The 24456-nt window shown below is 35.8% G+C and overlaps 2 long non-coding RNA genes across 3 annotated transcripts in view; one reads left to right on the forward strand and one right to left on the reverse strand.

Moving 5' to 3' along the window:
- LOC116161942 overlaps positions 1 to 24456 on the reverse strand; it is a 79037-nt gene that overhangs the window by 6697 nt on the left and 47884 nt on the right. The window lies entirely within an intron of this gene.
- LOC116161941 lies at positions 605 to 11233 on the forward strand. 2 transcript variants are annotated; one of them, XR_004143455.1, is made up of 4 exons: positions 605 to 1515; positions 1585 to 1751; positions 1808 to 2023; positions 10747 to 11233. It is a non-coding gene; the product is annotated as an uncharacterized LOC116161941 (long non-coding RNA). The 2 variants fall into 2 exon arrangements; XR_004143454.1 differs by having other exon boundaries at positions 605 to 1751.

The raw sequence follows: 24456 nt of genomic DNA on the forward strand, positions 1-24456 counted from the left end.
TATTCCGTGTTCCATGCAAGTCGTAATTGGCACCATCCATTAATTCTTCGAGTACTTATTGTAGTTTTCTAAAATACAAAATAGTAGCAACAGAGTTTGCTTAATTAACTGAACGCAGCTTCAAACCATTCTTGAGTAGCCCATTACGATTATGAAAAATAATTGGGCACGGCTAATAAATTACGTACAGGCTCCATTCTCCATTCTCATACAAATGGCAATGTTTAAACAAATTATGAGTAATTCTGTTCAAAGAAGTTTACAAAATGTGAAACATAACCTACAACAACAATATCTGACGTTACTTCATTCATTAGGCAGGGCTGACAACCTACTAAATTAACATTTCGCGTTTGACCTTTAACCTGTTACGTAATATATATATATTAAGTAACAGTTCTAATTTTCATTATGCAACCGTATGATATAATGAACGATTTAGACGTGCAGTACAGGGTGACATTTTGGGTATGTTTACGACATAGGAGTAGAAAAAGTTATTTACATAACAGGCTTCCAGTAAGTAAGGAAGTAGAAACGGGTTCATTAGAATAATCACAAGGCAACGTTTAGGCACATTTAAACATACAATGCTTCCCATTACTGCAAGCAACGTTGACAAATGATTAATTCAAAATGAGTGGAATGTTTATATTAAGTTTAATTATACGTAAAATCCGACGAAGTATTCTCAAATAAATGATAGTGTCGATTTATTTAACTTGTGTATCGATTTCACTGTTTTATTTTTTTAGATCTATGCCCAGAAAAGACGAGTAAAGCTCCAGCAATGCAGTAGTCCTTTAGATTTACCAAAAAGACGTAAAAGGTTTAAATGCAAACGGCAAATTTAAATCTAAGTAAATGAAAGGTGTCGACCACAAACCTTCAACACTTCCAAGTCAATTAAAACTAATTACTTTAAACTTCGTAATTGCTTGAAGCTTTGAGATAAAGTAAATTTGATGTTTCGCTTAAAAGAGGTAAGTCGCAAAATAAGCTTGTTGCACTTTTCCTTGTAATCGTTTACGTTATCGTTAATTAATTACCAGTTGAGTATACACAAAGAAAAATAACCAAAACGTTGAGTGAATCCTGCACTCAACGGTTAAAATAAATTAGCAACAATAACACTGAAACTAATGGGTCTATTTTCATTTCAATCAATCAAGACAGTTTCTTTGAATTATTATTATTTATTTATTATTTATACTATACATTATTGCCTTCCAGCGTGAGTTTGACTATTATTGTGTAATACGTATTTTTTTGCTGTTGTACAAAATATAAAACTTATCAATAGAGCTCTTGTTCGTCTTAATACAACACGTGTTTCTTTTCCCACATTTGTATGCAATAATTTACCTAGAAACCAATAAAACCGTCAACCCAAAGCGAACTTAGGGGGTAAGTTAATCAGTATTTCAAATCCGAATTCCCAAGGGGAAATTTGGGTCAGGATGATTTTGTGTTTTGTTAAGTGCACTTGATTTTGGATTAATCTACATTACTAAGGTGAGTGCATCTGCTTGCATAATTTATTGTATGAATTTAATTAGGCTTTTTTTACATAAAATGGTAAAGGCGTACCCTTTCCTTGAGACTACCAGTACAAGTACAAGCCCAGTTCCATGTCTTTTGCTGGTGGTGTTGGTCTGGCGTTGAGTAATGCCTTCCTTCACTCACGGGAGCTACATCCTCCTCGACCTGCGTTGGGAGGCATGGAGAATAGATACGGTGGTCCTGTAGAGGTGACTAATCTTTTGTTTGTGCCGAAATGGGCGTGACGTGTTAAAGATTCTTGCAGATCCTCGTTTAGTTCCACGCACGAAGGTAGGGATTGCACAGGAAGATAGCTACGTGTAGCATGTTTGAGTGTTGCTGTGTAACATGATTAGGGTAGCTGTAGCTGGGTGCAAGACAAAGGTGCTCCTTGTATTTCTGGTAATTACAGTGGACCAAGCCGAGAGCAGCCATGGGGACCAAATACTGTTAGAGGCCTATATGATCCTGACAATTTGTGGTGAGTGATATTAATGGTTATGATTAATTGATTCATTGGCTATACCGCTGCGCCCTTTATATATGAAAGAACTGATTGGTATTAAGTAAATTATGACATTGATTCGTATAAAAAGATGTCACCTTTCTGTCTCTGCCTGCGAAATTATAAACTGGTATTGCGTGTAAAAGATTCTATTTTTATTTAATTATTAATCAACGTTCGGACAGTTGCCAGATCTGTTATAGGAAGCGTCAAAGTTAAACATAAGGCTCTACACACTTTGATCAAGTGAGAGCATAATTGATAATAATGGTTGACTTTAGTTTCGCGAACATTTTTACTATTCAAAGGAAATATAAGTGAAGCATAATGTACTGATTACTTTTTATTTATTACTCGTAGTTTAATGTCAATACGTGTTGAATACGCAGGTTTTAAATCAATCGTATTATTCAATTCCAAATTTAGCCTTTGTGTAAACTAAAATTACTAGTTTAGAGCGCACGACTTTAAACCACACATCGTATAATATTGTTCAGTATGAGTATGCGTATTTTGTAATTGAAGCGCTTGACCTACATGAATTTGAATTATGCAGAATATCTCTATTTAGTCCATCAAACTAAGAAGCAAACCTACCACCAATTATTAGAGAAAATAATTTAATGATGCATTTGGAGATAGAAAAGTCCATTATGCTTTTAATCTCGCTTTTAATACTTTTTGTAAACCCAATTATCTCACAATGACAGATTATTTTGAGCAAGTCAATATTAAATACTCGACTTAAATTCTATATTGCTACTCATTTGAAGCAAGCCAATCTCAATTTCTCACAATTAGAATTGCTGCATTGTTCGTTACAATAGGTATCTCAATTCAACGACACTAGCAACCGATCGATTTGTCACCAAATGGATGCGTATGGTGGACCTATCACAACTTAATTGGATCCCTATACGTGTTAAATGGAAACGATTAAACCACAAACATTGAGGGTAAAATGGCGTTATTGTTTTGTTAGAGGTTGCATTTTTTGTACTCCAAGATGGTGCACTTAGGGCCAGTTGTAGAAGTATCAAACCATTACGGTCCATTCCAATCGACCGAGAACTAATGGAGCATGACAGGATGCTGATCCGTTCACTATGGAATTTGACGTTTCGTCGATTTTAAGCGTCATGTAAACCGACTTTATGAAGTAGAAAACTTTGGGTATATTGTAAAAAATTATTTTCACTAAAAGTTGTGTTAAATTCTAGTCAATTTCACAACACGCTCAGAGAAAGTGAGATGTCAACACTGAACCACATTTAAATGCGTATATGCTAAATTAATATCACCCCTCTCATTTAATTGACACAGAACTCTTAAACCGCTCGAAATGGGCGCTGAACTTCAAAGAATTCAGCAGATAAGTCATACAGAAATACTAGCACATATTAACGCGCATTTCAGGAACGCATGAATGAACGAATGAATTTCATATTAAACTTATGAAATTATAATCATTTATTCTAAATGGAGAAGAGCTTTAACCTTAGAGTTAGGAATCCTATAAACATTTCGGTTTGAGCAGGTTGTACCTGAATTTCTAACCCTTATTCTGTCGAGTGCTAGTCTTAGTCGCCGCATTTATAGCAATTAGAGTAGAAAAAGTAATTTCTTAAAAATCATGCTTTAACCTACTAATTAGCGGATGAGTTAAAAGGAGGCTAACTAAGTACAGTTTTCGTCGATAGTTCTTTACGAAGACAAATTTCCGTTATAATCACTAACCGTGAAATACTTCCACAGCGCGACAAATAATTTTTAAGACTGGCGCCATATCTCAGCAATTAGTGCGACCATCGATTTTTAATTAGAAATGTATTTTTTTCTTACTTTTAATGCTCCTACGTTCAAGCAAATTAATAAAATAAAAAAATAAAAAAAAATAAATGACAGTTCTTTCTACTCCAGCTTTCAATCGATGAAATTTCATAATTGGAAAGGGCTCTGAACATCAATCGATAGACGATTCGGACTCGGATTCGGACCATTCTTCACGATGTTTTGCACAAAAGTTTGTGATGAATTTATTCCATACACTTTAAGAAAGATCAAAAATCATCCACGGTTGGCCATTTCAGAGACTTTGTTGCTCCAGAAATGATTCAAGCTTTATTACACACCCCAAATTATTAGTCGATAAACCACTCGATTTTAAAAATGAATCATTCTCAAATTAGTTCAAGAGCCCAGTAGGAAAGTATACATTGAATTGAACGCCCGGACGATTCTAATAATTTTCATAGGATTCGCCATAAAAACTTGTATTAGAATCGACAACGGTGCCGGCGAAAAACCTGCCGAAAGCAATTTAAAAAAAATTAAATCCGCCCCTTATTTTTGGAAAATCTATCCATTATTGTACCGGACGTTCAGGATGAGTACTAAAGGGTGCATATGGATGAGTTTTATCGGTAAAAGTCACGGTGCCGGGGCGCAACTTGCCGCAACCCTCGGCACCGCGACTACTTGGGGTGGTAAATCGTACTAAACTACCTTTTTCTCCCAGACCAAAATGACCTATATGAAAAATGTAGCTTGCGATTATACTAATATAAAAAACCAACGGTGCCGACTCTCAGGGTGCCGGAAGTCCTCGATACCGTCGATGGAATCCGGGCGCGCGCGAGCCTATTGACAGTGCGAAAATTGAAAAATTGCAAGAATTCACGTCACTTACCTATGTATTCGGTGAAAAAATGTAACAGCGTGGATATCGCGAGATCAAATATATTCCACAAAATTTTCTCGACGAGAAAAGATTCTGAGAAACTCGTCAAGAAAATCAGAGGATTTGATTCGTGTACGATTCCGTCTTGTAGTACAGGCAAATTGTCCAAAATAGACGAGAAAATTGGGAAGTGTATTTTTGTTACTACTTACTACCAGCCATATCTGAATTTGGTAGAATAATCGTGAGTAATGCTGAGCAGCTACTCAAATACTCACCTTGGTGATGATAATTCGGGCCTTGATTTTTGCTTTTGCAGCGATTTGTTAAATTGGTAAAACCTATATGAATTAACGGAAGATTTCGCTTTGAAATCATTAAAGCAAAAGATTCTCCGAACAATTTTTGTTACTGCTATGTGGAAAAATGCGGCAGAAAAACAATGTATCACCCTCGATCCTACGAAATGTGGCTGGGAAATGAAAGATATTTTAGAACCCTTTTGGTTCGAGGGCTATCCTACTCTTTTGAGCGTCGATGATAATTTTGAAAAACAACCGTCCTGAAACCTCGGAACTAGACACCGATGTGGAAGAAAATGATTTAGATGACTCTCAGGACAGTTATGAGTTTAATTCTGATTGAATTACAATAAAATGATTTCTAAAAAGCATTTGTGACACAAGAATCATTTCGAGTCAACTTCGATCATTTCTACTTTTTTTGGGTTGCTTTCAGGCATAACCACACAAGTCAAGTGTTTTACTTTTCAAATAATTAATGTTTAAGAATTAAAAACGATTTTGTCGGTTCTTTTTTTGGTTTTTTGAACAAAGAAGTGGTTCAGCCTATAAAAGAATGAGTCTCTTAAGTGACCGAAATAACGGCATAACTCTATTTGTACTCATTCAAATCTGTATCGTTAAAAGTTTGAGAAAATGAACTTAAATCGTTTTTCTCGCAGTCACAAAAGTGATCGGATACGAAAAGAAGGCTCTTGCGCGCCCTCGGATTTCTTATAATTTGTGTACTCTCAAGCTACATTTTTCATTCAGGACTTTTTGGTCCGGAAAAACAAAGTAAATTTACGCTCCTTTTATTGGCGCAGTGCCAATAGGCTCGCGCGCGCCCGGATTCCATCCACGGTACCGAGGATTTCCGGCATCCTGAGAGTCAGCACCGTTGGTTTTTTATATTCGTATAATCGCAAGCTACATTTGTCATATAGGTCATTTTGATCCGGGAGAAAAAGGTATAGTTTAGTACGATTTACCACCCCTTTGTAGCCCCCCGCCATGTGTTATACACTACTATTTTGACCTATCTTGCGGTGGTATGGTGGTCCAAAGAGTATTACTGGAGCAGTGAATACTCCACCCACAGCTGCCATATGGAGGTCTTACTGAGCCTCCTCCCTCTTCACTTAGTGGTGAAGAAGGAAGCAGCGAAGGGAGTAATTAGATTGCTCCGAAGTAAGGTGGGCGTGGGAGGAATACACAAAGGTGCAAACACTTTATACATCAATTAAACATTTCCTTCCAAGCTGCTTATGGAATGTCACACAAAACTGGAAGAAATATCCGGACGAATCGTGTTACGTTGGTGTGGATGCCAAGCCAAGCCATGAGGGGAGAGCCGGTAACGAGGAGGTGGATCGCTTCGCTAAGGCCGGCACATCAACAACCTCAAATTAAAACGGAACCCTACTGTGGAGCACACCAAGTCTAGCTGGAGGACTGATAAGAAGCCAGATCATAAAAAGAGTGGAAACGTACAGAGGAATCTTCCCTATAAGACAATCCAAGTCCAGGAGACTAGGAGCACTCAGCAGAAATGAACTAAGGTCATACATAAACATTGTTCTGGGCCCTCAGGCTTGCGCCCAATTACAGAATGACCCGCATAATGCTTTTTAGAGGTGCCTCTGCAGAAGGTCTTTAGTTGTTCTATACTACTCCGGTATTTGTAAGGTAAGGCGCAAGCCTGTTGAGGGCCCAGTACAAGAGAGAGAGATAATAATAAATATACCTAGTCACTGGAAACATGCCTCCTGAGATACCATCTCAACAAAATCGGGGCAGCTGAGGACAACACATGTCGCCTCTGATTCGAGAAAGAAGAGACATTCATTCAATTTATTTTATAAAAAACACCCGCTATTTTACCTTTAGTGTGGTTTTGATTTTCATACAATTTTAAATTTTTGTAAATTATTGAAAATTCCTCTAACTCTTATCCTATGAAGCGCTTATTGTAACACATAACAGAAACCACAATACATATAAGAAGGAAGAGACAGCGGAGCACATCATCTACTGGTGTGAGGCTGTCACCGGACAAAAATTACAAGACCTGGGTCACGCTGCAATAACATTTTAGCGAGCCAGGCAGTTGTAGCTGGAGTGAATCCTCAGATTTTTCAGCAAGTTGAATTCCTCGAAGTAAGATACTGGGGCACGGGCCCATGCCATGCCAATGGGGCCTTATACAATATTCAGTTTCAATGGGTATTGTCTATTCACTACTGCATTTCGTTTTTTTTTTCTCTTTTTTTAAATTTAAAGAAAAACTGTACCTGTACCGTATATTACACACTCTGTCCAAGATAAGGATGTCTATTATGGGGGTCTCGTAAACCATAGAAGGTACCTACGAAGATGGACAATTTAAGCAAAAGTTGCGCAATTAAGCAGTTATTATCGTGCCAGAAAATTTCGATTACTTCCGAAGATAGGGCAGAAAAACCGAAATTTGCCGATTTCGATTTTGTTTTTCTCTTATGTTATTTGAGCAGATACAGAAACACTTTTTGAGACACCGTTAAGAGATTTTCAACGTTTCGTTTCGGAGAAATCATCAACAACTTTATTAGCGCATTTTTGCAAATTTATTTGTAAAAAGTAGCTTTTAATCTCACTTTGGCTGGCTGGCTGGCTGGCTGGCTGCAAATGTGGGCGCGTAGAAGAACTCTTGTAGAAAAGCAACAGGTGTACGTGTATCTACAAGGCCGTGAAATTTGTTAACCTTAGGGACATGGCTACATGATGTGGGGTTGGCGACATCTGGGCGTCATCCTCGAGCGTAGTATACTAACGTGAAGGTTTTTCAGTTTTTTCCTATCTTCTACTACAGTTTTGGTCCGATTCTTTTCAAATTTGTGTCGTCGGAAAGATGTTGTAAACGCGCACAACTCCTGCGTGGCGGAATTTTGTTTTTTGTCCTAGGGGCGAAATTAACGACCTTTTGCGAATCGCGCGCGCGTCTTCGAGAAGTAGTCAACTTCGGGCGCCTTTTACCTTCCGTTGCGAACTCACGCGGTTTAACGTTTCGTAAATCTCGAATCGCTGTCTCTCTTTCTCGTGTCGCCAATAGAAGCGAATTGCGGGTAGGTGAACGGGACGTCGGAAGTGGCTACCGTCAAAGGGAATGTGGTAGCCCCCGACACGATTTTAACTTTAAAAGCGAATTGCGGGTGCACGCGGAAAGTGGGAAACGGTTAGTGAATGTAGTCGCCTTCGACAAGATCTATTATTGATGGTTGAGTCGAAAGTGGCTAATAGAATACTGATCTGCCACACAAAAATGCGCTGAAGTCCCTTCGATTTCACACGAGGACTTTGATAATTTTTTTTATAGGGTAGATATTGTATTGAGTAGCATTGTGCGAAAATACCTATCGGACAAATTTTCCACAAATTAAACTGAAGTACGGGGAATTTCGTATAAAATAATAATTAACAACGTATATGTATAGGTAGCATTTAATAAATGCCTTTACATTTTAATGAACTATTTAACTTAACCCTGAAAGCCTCATTCAATTAAATCAAACCCGCCTATTTAAAATATCAGGAAATGAACCATTCATTTACGAATGTAATCGATTCCCGTCTTTAAACTCTGACTGAATTTAATTATAACCTAGGTTAATTAATTGACGATTTTAAATAGAGTGAATGATTTATTCAAATGGAGAAGTAAAGACCAACATTAATTAGGGGGAGGGTGTTATGTGTGTCAACAACTTAACATTACATTGGAACCAAATTTAGGTTAAACAGTACCAAATGATTAAAAATTACACTTTTAGTCCATTATTATATTTGTCAATAGATTTTTATTGAATTTCATTGCTAAACTACAATTGATCCGTCATTGCGTTAAGATTAAAAATATAATTTATGATGCAAATAAACCGAAAGCAAAAGAAATCTGAACGTTAACCGAATGTTAGCGGAAGCCACAGCGAATGTTTATAGAAACTTCGTTTATATTATACGTTTTATTTTTCGAGCCTTGATTTTATTATCATTTATGTGCTTATTGGATTGAACATTTTACCGGGTATAAGCCACCGCGTTTAATTTAAATCACGATTTATGCTGTCAGCAACTAATTTTAAATCCCACTCTAGGAATGTTTGGAAAACAAAGTTAGATTATCTGCAAAACTTTTTTGTTAGCCCTCAGCTAGCGCTTCGTCTGAATGAACGTCCCAGAGTTAAAAACGTACAAAAAAAATCTGTACTTTAAAATTCATTGCACCACGAGGGAATAGTTGGTACACAACGCGCGAGTAACTTCGTCATTACTCAAAATAAAGATTACGTTAAATGAGAAATTTTTTGCAATTTTGTGTGCTGATAATTTTAAATTCCAAAATTCGAAAATGGAAAACCTACGAATTTTGCAAACTGTTTTTGTAACATATATCATTTAAAAGCGTATAAATAGCATAAATAATAAGTGTACATTGAGAGTACTCAACCCATACTATAACTAAAAAAAGATACGAAGAATCGCGTACGATTTTCAGTATAGGAGAATTTTTTGACACTTAGCTCGAATTCGGAATCCCAACTTTTAATCCGGCTCATATTCAATAGCACTAATCTTTGAACTCGTAGAAATAGATTGACGAAGGTTTGACATCGCTGTCTCTTTTCATTCACGAGTTATACAAGGAACCGACGAGCGGACAACACCATCACAAAAGGGGACTTCGTTCGAAAAATTCCCCTAAAAAGTAAATAGCTAACACTTACTTGATTGCGTCGGTAACGCATTCTACCACACTCTAAAGCCTACTTTATGGATGAAACTTCTACATCTAGCTGTAGATGTATTTATTTCTCACAACTGGTTTATGCAAACTTAACATCTAAGACATTTTAAACAGTTTCTAACGTTCAATTAAACTGGATTCTTAAGTTATCTAAATTCATTCCTCTTTATAAAGCACATCGTCAATAAATATACTATTTAAAGTAGGTACGCTGCTTCATTTTTCGTACCTAATTTTGTGCCTACGCCAGCGTTGAGAAACATTTTGCTCTCATAAATAACGGATAATCAAAAAGGAGTGGCTGTCGAGTCGTCTTTGGAAGTTCAAGTTAAGTACGATTTCCCATGTAAACAAAAATTCCAAAAGTGACTTGAAGCCACTCATTTTTGATCGCATAGTAAATAAAAATTAATAAAAGGCAAATTCGGATAAAATAAGCTAGTGTTATAAACAAATCTAGAAGATAAAACGGTGCTGTAAATAGTTCAAAGGACCCTGCCCACTAAAACTTGCCTCCCGCCAGTTGCTCGGAATTAAATTGGGCATGGTCCTTTGACAATGACCACACAACACCTATTATATTTATCTCAATAGCTTTAAGATTTCACGAATTATCTTTCAACATGATCTTAAGTGACAAATTTTAAATGTCACCATAAATGCGATTTACACAAGTTACACTATAACAGAAACTTAAAAATTTTAAAGCTGTAATATTAAATTGTTCATAAACTAGCCTTAATATGTAAAGAGGATTATCAAGCATTTTTGTATCTAGAATAAAACATGGAATCTTTTATAGAGGTTGTTGCACTGTTTTCCTTTCAAAATTATGGAGATGACTAGAGCATAGTAAACAAGATTTATTTTGACTTTTAAAATTTACATAGTGAAATTGACATCCGATGTCCCATTTAATACGAAATGTGAATCTCTGATTATGTGAAATTTGCAGAGAACCTCGAGAAGGAAAAGGTACTTGGCCACGGCTAGCCAGGAGAAACGAGTCAGCTACCCAAGTTACGCCAAGAAGTAAATGAAAATACAAACTAAAAATAAAATAAGAATGCCAGCTTTGTGAATCCTCAGGCACTGGCCGGTATAAAAACTTTTGTCTTGGCAAATTGGTTATAAGGTATAACTTAATCTAATCTCATTTACAAATAACGACTACAAAGGCAAAAGATGAATTAAAAGACACTTTACAGGTGATCGGACATTAGCAACTTCTATATTTCCTGTAATCAATTGGAAAAATGGAAAACACGACACAGGCAATTGCAGATTACCTGCACTTTGGAAGCTGCTGCGATATTTCGCACGTTGCATTGCAGACCGTCTGATCTGAAATACCATGTGTTAGATGAGCTCCAGCTAAGCAGAACATATCAATCATAAGTTGGTGAACTCGTTTTAGCATTTCATAAGAGAACAGCAGTTCATCGATAGGACTAGTTAATGCTCGTTAAACGAAAGATACATCCAAAAACTACAATTTCTATATGAGACTAAAAACTAATTAATTCAAACTTACGTACCCCATAAATAAATGGGTTTCGGATTGCTGTATAGGTAAATTAAAACATATGGCATAATTTAAAAAGAAATGTGGTAAGGTTTGTACAGAGTCGGAGAGACAGCGTTTTGGTCGCTCCCGCCTTGAATGCTTGAGCTTGATTACACTAGATTGTTTTACGATCGAGGGCACGCTCGACGGTAGTATGGCAATCCATCGTTCGCTACAGAGCACATTATAAATGGCATTACCTACTCTTAAATGCATATAGTATTTTGTAGTCGGCGCAATCACCTGATGTGACACCATTCTATTGGCGGGCGCAATCAGCTAATATTTTTATTACTAATAGTAGTAACAGTCAGTCAGTATCTAATATTACTAGGCTAGCACCTCTAGAAAGTACTTAACAAACGTGACTTACTATTAATAGGACGACTCTCTTCAAGATAGTTTTTCATTTTTACTTCAGTCTCCGTATCGCCTTTGTTATTTAAACTATATCTCTTTAATTTTTCAGATACTCAGATATCACGATCAAGCTCTTTTGCTCTAGATTTCCCAAAAAAAAAACAAAATATACAATAGAAACGAATTTTGATACAATGGCGAACATTGGATTCTAAAGAAGGTAAATTCTTTCACTTTCTAGGGTCGCATTCTTAGCAGCCAAAAGCTGCAATGAACTACTCCACTGAGTAAGCTTTAACCTACAGTAAATTTACAATACTTCCAAGTTTATGACGTCGCTCTAGAGATTTCGCCCTTAAAGGGTCGAAATTTTAAGTGCGCGCTTGATCTTCCTGCAATCGCAGATTATAAATATAACCCAACTAAATGTGATCTCATCAAGCCAATTTGAGATTTAATTCCGTGTAAAACGGAAATGGGGTTTGTAAGATTCGCCACATAAACCGAATTAATTCCGTAACGAAACTGCCGGATATAATGACAATCTATGCGAATTAGTAGGTTAACAGCGTTAATGAATTGAATCTAAAGGCGAATGATCGGTTTAAATTACGAAACAGGTATTAGTTAAAAGAGTACCTACTGACAGCATGTACTTGCGTAACCGACAGTACTATAGGCCAATCACACTTTACAAGAAAAAGTTAACTACTCGATAAACTTTTCAGGTATAGGTATGTTCGTGTAAACTAAATACGACTTTGTATAAAATTATAGATGAGAGCGACAAACTTTTTCAATTTATATTTTATTTGTCATTCCATTTCTTAATAAATTGTTGAGAGAAAACACACGTAAGGCAAAAGTTTGAATGACTTGAAGCTTTTAGGTTCCTCTAGTCATCTTCGCACTCTTACATTATTTGATATCTGAATTGTTAAGGAAAAAACGTCAAACGTATACATTTTATAGCGCAATTTATTTTAAACAAAAACTTGTACACTTTTAGCTCCTCATTGTATATTACTGAGACAATTCAGCATCAGAACCAATTATAAGCTGCAAGCGTTCATACTGATTTGCCTTTGGAAAGTTTCTAATTCCATGTACATTTTAGACGGCTGTTAATAACTACTATGTCTCGCGTAACTTGCAATGTACGATCTCATTTCTCAAGGTGGATTTAAAGACACAAGATTGCGATTCCGCCAATATAGAAAAACCGTTAAATGGGGAAAGAATTGCAGTTTTACGAGCTAAGCTAAATTCCCTTTTTATTTTTTGGAAAAGATGTACTACACCTAACTAATATCCCGTAAAAACGATTTTTTGTATTTCTTTCGATGTTTATAGCTTTGTTATTAATGTATTTTTAGGTTATAGACCATTATGTGCTTAAAAAGTGTAATGGAATTTTTCACGTATAAGCTATAATTTTCATTTCCTAATGGAAAGAAGTTAAAAAGTCCTTATGCAAACAAATGACGAGAGCGTATATTCTGTAATAATATCACAAGAGAGTGAGAATAAATTGAAAATAATTCGACAGGTTTTAGAAAACTTGTTGCCAGGCAGTTGGCAACAAGTTTAAGAAAAGACCTGGAGAATTATTATCTAATTTATCGAACTCTCGTGTCACGTTACAATCAAAATCACTTTTAAGATTTTCTTTATAGTCTTCTCCATTCTGTTTCTTCGCATATTGAACCCATTAGTCCTTCAAAATAATGACTAGTTTTGCGGTTGATGTTTTTTCTTCCAATTTATATCCCCTCAACTGGTCGCAAAATAATTGGAATTGTTTCCAAACAGACGCGTTGCTTATTAGGGTACATATTCTTTAATGCACTTACATTTCCTTACAATGAATTTCATCAACTGATGATTCACTAAAACGGTTGCGATCCATTTTACGAGTTTCTTGAAAATTTGTGATAGACGCGTCAGATCAAGAAAATACGTTGTCATGTGGTTGTCATTCAATAAAAACAATGTACGAGTACGTACATTGAAAAATTCTCGCTGGGAAAGTGTGGTGTCACACTATACGTTTTTACCGCTCCCGCTAAAACGGATGCGGTTTGACGGGATGATAATATCACACGTTATTAAATTAAGTTGCCATTGCGCATGCGCAAAACAACATTTTGAAAACGTCGTTAATTTGACTTATATTCGTAGTGTTTACATATAAAGTTTCTTTTAAATATCTTCATAAATAAAAAAGTTAGCATTGCACATGCGTTAATCCAAATTTTTGACACTGCGCATGCACAAAACCAAAAAATATCGGTATGCACGGAATTCTTTGACAAAGCCCTTTCAAATGAACCCTATATCCCCCACATCGGTTCAATGGTGTAAAAGGAGCACGCCAATCAAGAATTTAATTTTTTTGATAAAGTACCTAAAAAAATTATGTGACTGTGCAAGAGGTCTTAACCTGTACCTGAGTCCAAAACTTCCCCTGCGCGATTTAGTTTCTCTTAAAAAAAATTTCGTAAAAATGTCAAATTTTGACGAAAAAAGGTTATAACAGCGAAATCGTTAAAGTTCGTGGTATAAATGTCATAAAAAAATAAGTATTTTTCAAGTACTTTCCAAATCAGTAATAAAATATGAGCTGTTCCATTTAAAAACCGCAAGTTTGATACGCCGCTGGAATACAGCACGCCCCTGGTGATCAAAGTATTTTAGAAATATGGTGACGGTAAATGTGTACAATTTTGTTCTAGGACTTTTTTCGGTATCTTTCATGGTAAAGGAATTATGATCCGAGGGGTCTTAGGTGCTACACCCTGTACAAAGGTCTTCCTCCCTTGAGTTTGGGACAATAACTTTTGTAGATTTCATTGAACATTGAACGAGGGATGGCAGTCCAGATCGTAGAAAGACCATGTAATAAGAAAACAAAGGATGCACGTCCACAGAACATGCTGTTATTGCCTTGAATCAGGCATCATCTTGAGGTAGCGTTTTCAGCGTATTAAAATAAAATGAAAATTAGGTAATAGCAAGCGTTTTTCCGTAGTCCGTTCATGTGATGGACAAGATCTCAGCACTGCAAAGGTGTAAACATCTTGATGATGCCGTGTTAGATTGTGGATACGTGAAGAAAATTAAGAACCAATTTTTGAAACTGAATTTGATAAATCATGTCAAAATTTGAGCAGAAGTTTCATTCATTGCGCAATTTACTCGGGAAACGGCAAAATACATTTCCTTAATGCAGGAACGATCTTTTACCATCAAGCAATTAAATATATAATTATACACAGCATTGTTACTTATTTACGGACACAACACAAAGTTTACAGCGTTTTTGTAAAGTTGTCGAAATATTTCATTTTGAAAATGAGGGTCTTGTTAAAATGACAGCAACTTGGGCCTAAAAAGTTAATTGTATTTAAAAATTTTCCGATTTTTTAAGGGATGACTTATATACGCATACGCTAATGTGAACCAACTCAAGAATTGTGTACCAATCAATTACAACTTTTTGATACAGAGTAAAAAATTTGCTAGTTCCTGGACTAGGTGATGATCAATATCGTATTGCGCGGTTGCTCCCACAAAGGACCAACCTACTTGATTGAAGCTTTTAGTTGCAGGAAAAGACAAATGCTATTACAATTAAATGGGGATTTTATATTATGAGTACCTTTAATATTATATAGACCGGATACTTTGGTTTTATACCTAATGAACTAGGAAAGAAACCGTACACGCTTTTTGATTAAAATGAAACTAAATTTTATTTCCTTTCTATAAAACAATAGCAGTTAAATAGATTAAATCGTCCCCATGCCAATAACTTCCTCTCTTCGGGGGAAATCCTTTTTATGTTTCATGCAACATAAAAAAACAACTATAAGCGCGTAATGCATGCCAATAATTTATTTTTAGATGAGTAAAGATAGGATATACTACGTTTTAATACATTTGAAGGCTCCAACGGATGCTCAATTGGAATAGATTTTGAAAATGTTTCATTGTTTAAAGGGACTTAGTTTTTTCCTAATTACTTACAGAAATAAAAAAAGTGGTTCTTTTTAGCGCATTTCCCAAACCATGTTGGAAGGTGCTATTATGGCCACTTCTCTGTCTACCCGTCCGTCCGAGGCCTTAATTACTCTTACAGTTTTCAAAATATTTAATTCGTTCTTTTTGCCTTGGGTAGCTTATAGCTCTGGCACCTCAACCAACAAAAACCTTGACGATTGGTGTGCGCATGCGCAGAACTGCACAATGTCAACTTTTTTATTTATAAACATATATTTTGAAAAATTGAAACTTTAACCACAGATGCTTCTAGTAAAAGTAAACATGTCGCATGTTTTAACATCAGGTGTGCGCATGCGCCCTGGCATGCGCAATGGTATGGTTTTTATTTATAAGAATATTTATGCCATTACTTATTTTTCTGCGTACACATAAACAGGCCGTTACATGACCTTTCAAGAAGTACTAATCAATTCATGGAAAATGCGCTAATGCCTTAAGGCGAAACCTTTTTTCATTTTATTTTCTTGAAAGGGGGCGGTTTTACCACCACAAAGTATAATGATACTGCAAAGATAAATAATAGTATATTAAGTATGGAGAACGGTAAGGGAATTTTACCATTCGAAAACAATTGTCAAAATGTAAATCGAAACAGAAGAAGCATGAGAACTCTTATCTACTATGCAAGTCGTAATTTCGCTCAGTTTACCGCCCGTCTGCGTACGGGGGACCATTTAAAAACAAGCTTTGTAAGCTTCTTATTATTCCAGGAATTTTGTTTGTATTTTCATTTAATATATTTCGGAATACATTTTTGTCATTGTCAATCAATTAATTGTGTGTTCATTCGAACCCATTGTGCGACCAGATTTATTGTAACCTCATCAGAATGAAATTTTAACACGCTTGTTATCCAGCTCATATTAATAAAAATGAATGTACCACCAGGTTTTTGAATTATCTGGGACCTTAATCACGAATTTTTTGAATGGGAGAAATCCATAGTTAACTTTAAGTCATATAAATAAATAATTGCAAAAACCCATTTAATGTCATATTCCATTAACTATCAACTATAAACCTCAGTTAGCTTTAAAAGGCCCCATACACGGTACGATCGATCTGTCCGATCCGTCGATTCGTCCGATTCGTCCATCGAATGGGATATCGGACATCGCAACAAAAACGCATGCAATCGTGAATATCGTAACGATGATCGACAGTGTATGGCTTATTGCGATCAACGATTCGACTGGGTACGTATGACGTATTAAATTATTTAATCACGTTCGGTTGTAAGCGATCGATCGTAACGACCAATCGTTTCGTGTGTGAGTGTAAGCTTTGGGCGATCTATTGTCACGATATCGCTTCAGATCGATCGTGACGACGGATCGTTCCGTGTATGGGGCCCTTTAGATTAACGTATAGTACAAAATAAAAAGAACCTCCCTTTTTTACCTTCGGTGTTTACTTCCTACCCCCCTTGGGTTTTGTTGAAATATTAAAACGCCCTGGCGGACTCCAATGGCTGGAAGAGTGTGTCCCTGTCTTTATGTTGAAAAATTAATGATCTTGGAAGGCCTGTACTGTATCTCGACCATTATTTAATCTGCAGGGCCCAAATGTAATTGATTCAGTTTGCTTTAATTGTGGTATAATCATAATATCGACGTATCGGCGTACCCCCGTCTTGATCATAGTCGTTTTGTTCTCTTTTGTTTCGGTATCGATTGTTCTGATGAAAGTTAAATATTTTTTCTCCAACCACCTGAATAAGACGCTATTTTGTGACAGTGTTCGGTACGTAAAATTGACGTTTTGCGGATTAATCGCTTTCACCATGGCAACTGTACAAAAAGTGGATACTTTTGGTCCTAGTACCAAAAAGAAATTGACCTTGAAAGTTGGCCAATTAAAAAATTACAATCACGGAGATATGTCACATTGACATCGGTTTACATTGCAGGTTGTAAGATATTTCTATACATACAAATCAAATATTTTTACATATTCAATGCAAATAATGCTGTTACCTATACGTATGTACCTACATGTATTGAAAATGATTTACGCTCGCTATTTTTATTTAAACCATGTGTAACGTAATTTACATATTCGGTGAACGTAATTTTAATACGTATACAACCCGCCGTCGCGCGTAACGCCATCTACTTCAGACCCATTGCACTATTATCTATCATTTTGAATTCAAAATTTGAAAAAGTTAATTGCAATTAATTTTAATTAAAAAACTGTATGGTAAGTTTTTTATTTCAATACAAACTATAACAATATTAATTGTGTATGCAATAGAAATGACTGAAACTGATAGCGACATGGTTTGCACTCCGCCAGAGATTATAGAAACGGCAGAACATGCTACCTCAAGATTTGCTCCCTACAAAGTCGCGAGAGGTAAGAAGTAAGAAGTAAGAACGAATACCTAAAAACTAGGGTGGCATGACACGTGAGGACAAGAAAGTAGAAGTTCTTATACTAGTAGTGAAACTGTGACTGAATCTAAATTCGAATATTATTTGAAGTAAAGGGGGTTGGAGAAAAAATTTTATGTTTTATTCGTACAAAAAATGCGTTTTCGGGACTCGGAAGGTTCCTATCTTCCTCGTCCCGAAAACTGACATTTTTTGTACTAATGAAACAAATAACTATTTCCACGTTTTGTAAATGTAAATATAAAAGCATTAAAATCACGGGCGCCTTACGATTTAAGATGTGGGAATGGAGATCTTTCGTAGAAAAACTAAAAAAGGGCGAATGAAAACTTTCCATTTAAACCCCTAGTAGCCCCGAGGCAATAAATTGCATAAGAATGTCCGTGAGGTTTTCCGTATTGCTGCACTCCAATAAAATGTGCACAGATCCACAAAGTTCTCATAATACTAAGACTAACTGACACTGCTTGTATGAGGGTATTTTTGGTAACTGGCAATATAAATTGATATATTTCCAGTCTGAAAGGGCACTATTTTATATATAATGGCATTCTGGGATCCACTAACGAACAATTACAAGTTGCGATTGGCAGACTACTGATTTATTAAACCTAAACAGGAAACGCCGCGAAACAAGTACAAATTGAATCTTTATCGCTCCTTTGTAGACGTTTACGACATTGATTTACATTTAAATTTATCTTTTATTAAGTTACGTCTTTGTTAATGCCGTAAACACATGTAAAACTAATCAATTAAATAATTACTGTTTGCCGTCAAACGTATTTCTCTTTTTTGCGATTGTACTCCTTTCTTCGGTTTAGCATAAACCTACAAATGGATGTGATAATCCCATATATGTTCAACCATAAGTAACATTTGTGTACATATATAGGCACTTTAATTTCTTCACACATCACGGCGACAGCAGATGTCATCTAAGACTAATGAGACGATACTCTCATAAAATCTTAAGTATCACTGCACTAAAACGTTCTCGGGGTCAACGACAAATTATGGTTGAATGTAAGGATTCTTCAAAGAAAAGGTTGTTTGCAACGGTGGAAATTAGATATTTAAGTGAAATTGCTTTTCCGACCGAAAAAAACAAAATTACTTTTCAACAAAGTAAAAATATTGATTTACCCAAAATTAAATCAAAATACTTAATACTTTTCCTGTAAGTATATTTCCCATATGATTTACTCAAATTCGTATCCATCACCTCATGCCGTGTTCCTTAGAATGTTCTGTAACCGCTATTGTGGAAGGTGTTAAATGCTCAGATCAATCAAAAATATTTTTATTTCGTACTGTCCGTTATACAGTACATTACATCATTCATTTTAGTCCAGAAAGTGATCTATTACAACACAAGGCAGGAAAGTGTGAAGAAACGTCAAACCCTTTTTCGCCAAGCACAAAGTACCTAACTGATACTGATTTCTAGGGATGAGATTTTCTACAGCTTCTTCACTTTTTGAACAAATCACCCTTACAAATTCACCACCAGAAGAACATGCCGCGTCAATTTTTTTACAAATAAATGAACAAGCAAAACAATTCGTTCGTAACTATGCAACAGTACCGGATTCAAAGGTGATGCGACTAAAAATGGCATATGTTATGTAAAAGAATCAAAAGAAATCTCAAAATTGAGACAGTATGAAATAAAATTTTGTACGATACACGGCCGTTTAGGAATTCCGAACTCGTACTTTAATAAGCAACTTCCCGGCCTTATAACGTAAATAACTATTTTCTGATTTTGACATTAATTTAAAGTGACACTTTTTAACTCGTTGACGTTGAAAAATGCCTTGCTTTTCACAACCTGTTGTGAAAGTAAAATATTTCGCACCTGGTGATGAAAAGTCTTACTTTAAATGTGAAAATTAGAAAAAAATATTGTGTGAGACACGTTGGGAAACACTACTTTTCTTTCTTTTGCGGAAATCCGCTCCGTCAAACGTGTTAAGCGTGAGAGCTTTTGTTCCATCATAGCGACCGTGTATATTTGAAACCTTAATTATTTACATTATTTGTAGGTTTTGGATTTATCATCCATTGTTTCTAGGCAATATACAAACGTCAAGGCTCTCCTCCTCAAAGATGTATAAGGATGTTATCATTTTTAAATATATTCTTCATCATTCCAAACGTTGTCCAAGTTGTCCCATTCTTCGTCTCCGCCGTTTCAAGCTATTTGAAACCATAAACAATGATTACTGCATGAAAGATCAGAAATATCGGCTTCATTCGCCCATGTGTAGTGCTTCTCCGACATTGCGTTTGAAGGTAGTACCTATAATGTGGTGGGTGGTCGAAAAGAATGACACGCGAAATAAAAGTTGTTAACCTAAAATGCTGGAGATGATTTTTAGCTAACGGTAACCGTTAGGGGGTGAAACGTGCACCATAAAACACAGAAACTAGTTTTTAACATTGCTAATAGAATGATACCTATTATGGGAAACAGACAGGAGGAGGAAAGTTAAATGTGATTACTGTGCTATACCGTAATTACAATGTGTTTGTCCTATAAATATGAACTGATTAAAGTACAAACGCCTCCCAAAATTAGAATAGAATGTTTAAGTATAGTCACCAATATGCAAATAAACAAAGTCTTTCCTACTTTATTTGTAAAGTTGGCGGTAGATATTGTATTTATATTTAGCTCGAGATTTTTTTATAATAAATTTGGCGAACAGTACAGAACGTTGCACATCAATTTTAGGATGTGTGCCGGTAAAAATATCTGGTTTTATTGTGTAAAATTTCATTAATTGTTGTACGCTCCCAACTAATGTGCTTAACAAGTTAACATTATCGTCTTGCTCTTAATCTGAACGTAAAACATTGTAGCACAAGTACGTTTTATTTTCCTATAAAAATCAAATTTTAAGCGATTTAGCTATTATATAACGTTGATTCTGGGCGTTTATCTTTATTAAACGTAGAACTTTTTATTGTTCTTTTCACTTTATGTACAACATTAGAGACATGCATTTCGTTTATAAAGATAAAACCAAGATAAAATGTAGCTTGACATGCCAAAAATAGTCAAATTATTAGAAAGATTCATAATTAGGAAGTGCAGAAGGTGATTAACGTCTGCCCACCTTGGTTGATACTAACAAACAATGCGGTTGTGGTTGAAGTAAAGCTTGAGAAATTCAAATGTAGATTTGTAGGGTGGTTTCCATTTTAAAGTTTCTATAGCGAGTTGACCGTTTTATGGCTTTCAGATGTCTCGGCTTCGTACTGTAACGTTCAGTTTCTGCGTTGAATGTATCCACAGTTTGAGTTTCTGAATTCGTCCCGATGGGTTAGGTGACTGCAAGTTGGTATGAATGTGAATGGGAGAATATCATTTTTGCTTTTGTCGTTGAAATGAAAGGACTTTTCGAAAGATATTGAACTCTGAGGTGTATAATCTAAAGCCTTCCAGTAAACATTGGCCAAATTATATACCAAAACCTATTTACGTGAATGTCTTTTCGAGGTAAACTTATTTTCATAGGATTCCTTATTTGGTTAACCACGTTTCTGTTTAGGTTATGCCATATCTTTCATTCAATAAAGAAGTTGAAATTAACTGTAAGTGCATTGTCATTTATCTTTTGTCTTTGTTGTTAATGTTAACGCTAGGTAATTCTATTGGTTAATTTATTTATCTTTCTGTCTGTAAATGAGATTAGATTAAATTATAGCTTATAAGTAATCAGCTGTAATGAAAATTTGCATGTGGTGCTCAGTCAATAATACTGAATTTCTCTACCTCAGGCTCTACCTTGATATATAATGTACTATTACTTAGTAGTAAGTATGCTTTTCATGTTTAAGGTCCTTAAGAAACAACGTGGCCACGATTTAAAATAGTTAACCAAAATAAAGGATAAAAATAATCAGATTAAGGGTAGAAAGAAAAATGTAGGTGCGGTGAATTTTGGATCTAAATTTGTTTTTTTTTAATATTATGTTTATCACATTATGGAGTCTTTATTGTCCACTATCCATCAAACTCAAAAATTAAGTTTAATTTAGGAAAGAAAAATGTTCAATAGAATCATTTAAAAAAACTTGTAGTACTATAGTCTTCCTTTACTAAGCGGCAGAGCAAAGAAATGCAAGCTTCATAGGAGAGTCTATGGTTACTAAACGCTCGACCCGATTCGGTTCAAACTTTGTACAGTTGATCTATATACCTACGACATGTAACAAGCCAGTTGCAAACGGGTCAAATCCAATGACCCCGTAGGGTATAACACCGAGGTGGTCTGCCGCTTTTTTAGATTCGCTTTAGGTCTTTCTGGATTGTTAAGTTAAAAACGGAAAATAAAAATGTAATTGAAGATATAGAATTATCGGTAAAACGAATTCTGTCTTTATAATTGCTTCAATGCTTATTGGTCCCAGTCATAGTCAAGTACCGAAACTTCAGTAGAATAATTGAATATGGAGGTTGCTTCATAAGCAGAAATAGAAACCACTCAATGTCCGCGCTCAAAGATGCAAACTACAATAGATAGGGTAAATTAACCGAAATACATCAATAAAGTTATTGAAATTAATGACTTCATTATCCATAAATTAGTGATACTGATAACTGTTCCGGCAGTACAGCGGTTACATTATATTGCCTCCGTGTTTTGAGTAATTTAAGCGATGCGCAGTTAAAGGGAAACTGTCACGCGGTATGGAAGTTACACAGAGTTTGCGAAGTTTTACTTTTTATATAGAAATTTACGGCTGCCACCACCATTACCTGCTGAATATATAAAATAAAAACAAAAATGTTTGCAACGTTCATTTAAATAAAGAGGGTAGATGGTTGAACATAAATTGCGCGCAAATTGTATAAATAGGATTAAACTTTATTATGAATTATAAATGTAAAAATTGTTTACAAAATACGATAACTTCAAAGTAACAAATCTAAATCCAAACATGGAAAATGAATATCTATTCGTTTAAAGAGTGAGTTTTCGATTTTTGTACCGCCAAAAATGGCTCAGGATATTACTGGTGTCAGTGAAGCACTGCCTAAATCACAACTACATACAACATCAGATAGAGCAAAAAACATTAAACAAAAAAATGTACATACGAATACATCTCATAGCACGTTTATAGCGATTTATCTATGTATTCTAACTGGGTCAACCGCATAGGTGCACGCAATATAGATTTGAAGACGTATATTATTTTACATTCCAATTGTGATGAAACCAACGGATTTAATTTTTGTCGTTTCTGATTGTGTACTATTTTTGTTTTAAATATCTTCCCACAAAACCCGCTTATCTAAGCCGAAGTGCGAAAAAAGTTACGATCTTGACGAAATTTGGTATTTGAGGGAACTTAGTGGTCAGAATTTGTTGTGTATTGTTTCTCTGTTTGAGAGTAAACGAATGAAACAGTTTTACTGTGCATCTTGTTATTCGATCTTAGCTCATATTATTACACCGTCTTTTACCTTCCCGAAAACCAAACCCCACTTTTTATTTCTTGCAAAAGATACAAGAAAATACCTATTGGTGTATTAGATTAGAGTTAATCGTATATGTACACCTGCTCCTTGATTAGCACCATTCATTAACCCCGTGATGAACTGGGATTTCCACCCATGTACGTCACGCGGATTCAAGGGAAATGTAAGAATATCGGCAAAAACTTTCTCGCGACCCTCAAGAATCTACCCGATGCTTAAGAAATTTACAACATGGTAAAAATGGGTGTTGCTATGGTATCAAGGTTGAAGTGTTTAAGCAAGCACCGGGAATACCACAATGCTTCGCTTGCCAACGCTTTGGCCACTCTAGCATGAATTGCGGCTTCGCGCCTCGCTGCGTTAGATGTGGCAGGGAGCATCATGCTTCCCCGTGTAATAAGACATCCGACATGCGCCATCTGTTGTGTGTCCTGCTTATCCCCCCCCGGTCTCTTACCACGGATGTCCCAACTCCACTACCGAGTCATACCGAAAAGCAGGCCCGTCGCCTAGGAGCACAATGTAAATCAGCGTCGTCACCAATCCACCACCTCAACCAACGACCTCTGTCATTAAGTACCATAACGACCGTGAAAATTCCCCACAAGAAAAATAAATCCAAAAAGAGCGCTGCCAAACTGGCACTGCCAACTGAACCGCAACCTCCAACAATAGTCACCCCAATCAGCACCACAACAAACACATTATCATCACAACCGATTCAGAAGGTGCAAAATATTTTGCTGCCATTATACACAGCCGTAGCTTCTATTGACATAC

The sequence above is a fragment of the Photinus pyralis genome, unplaced genomic scaffold (assembly GCF_008802855.1).
Source record: "Photinus pyralis isolate 1611_PpyrPB1 unplaced genomic scaffold, Ppyr1.3 Ppyr1.4_LG10, whole genome shotgun sequence".
In the NCBI taxonomy this organism is placed as follows: Eukaryota; Metazoa; Arthropoda; class Insecta; order Coleoptera; family Lampyridae; genus Photinus; species Photinus pyralis.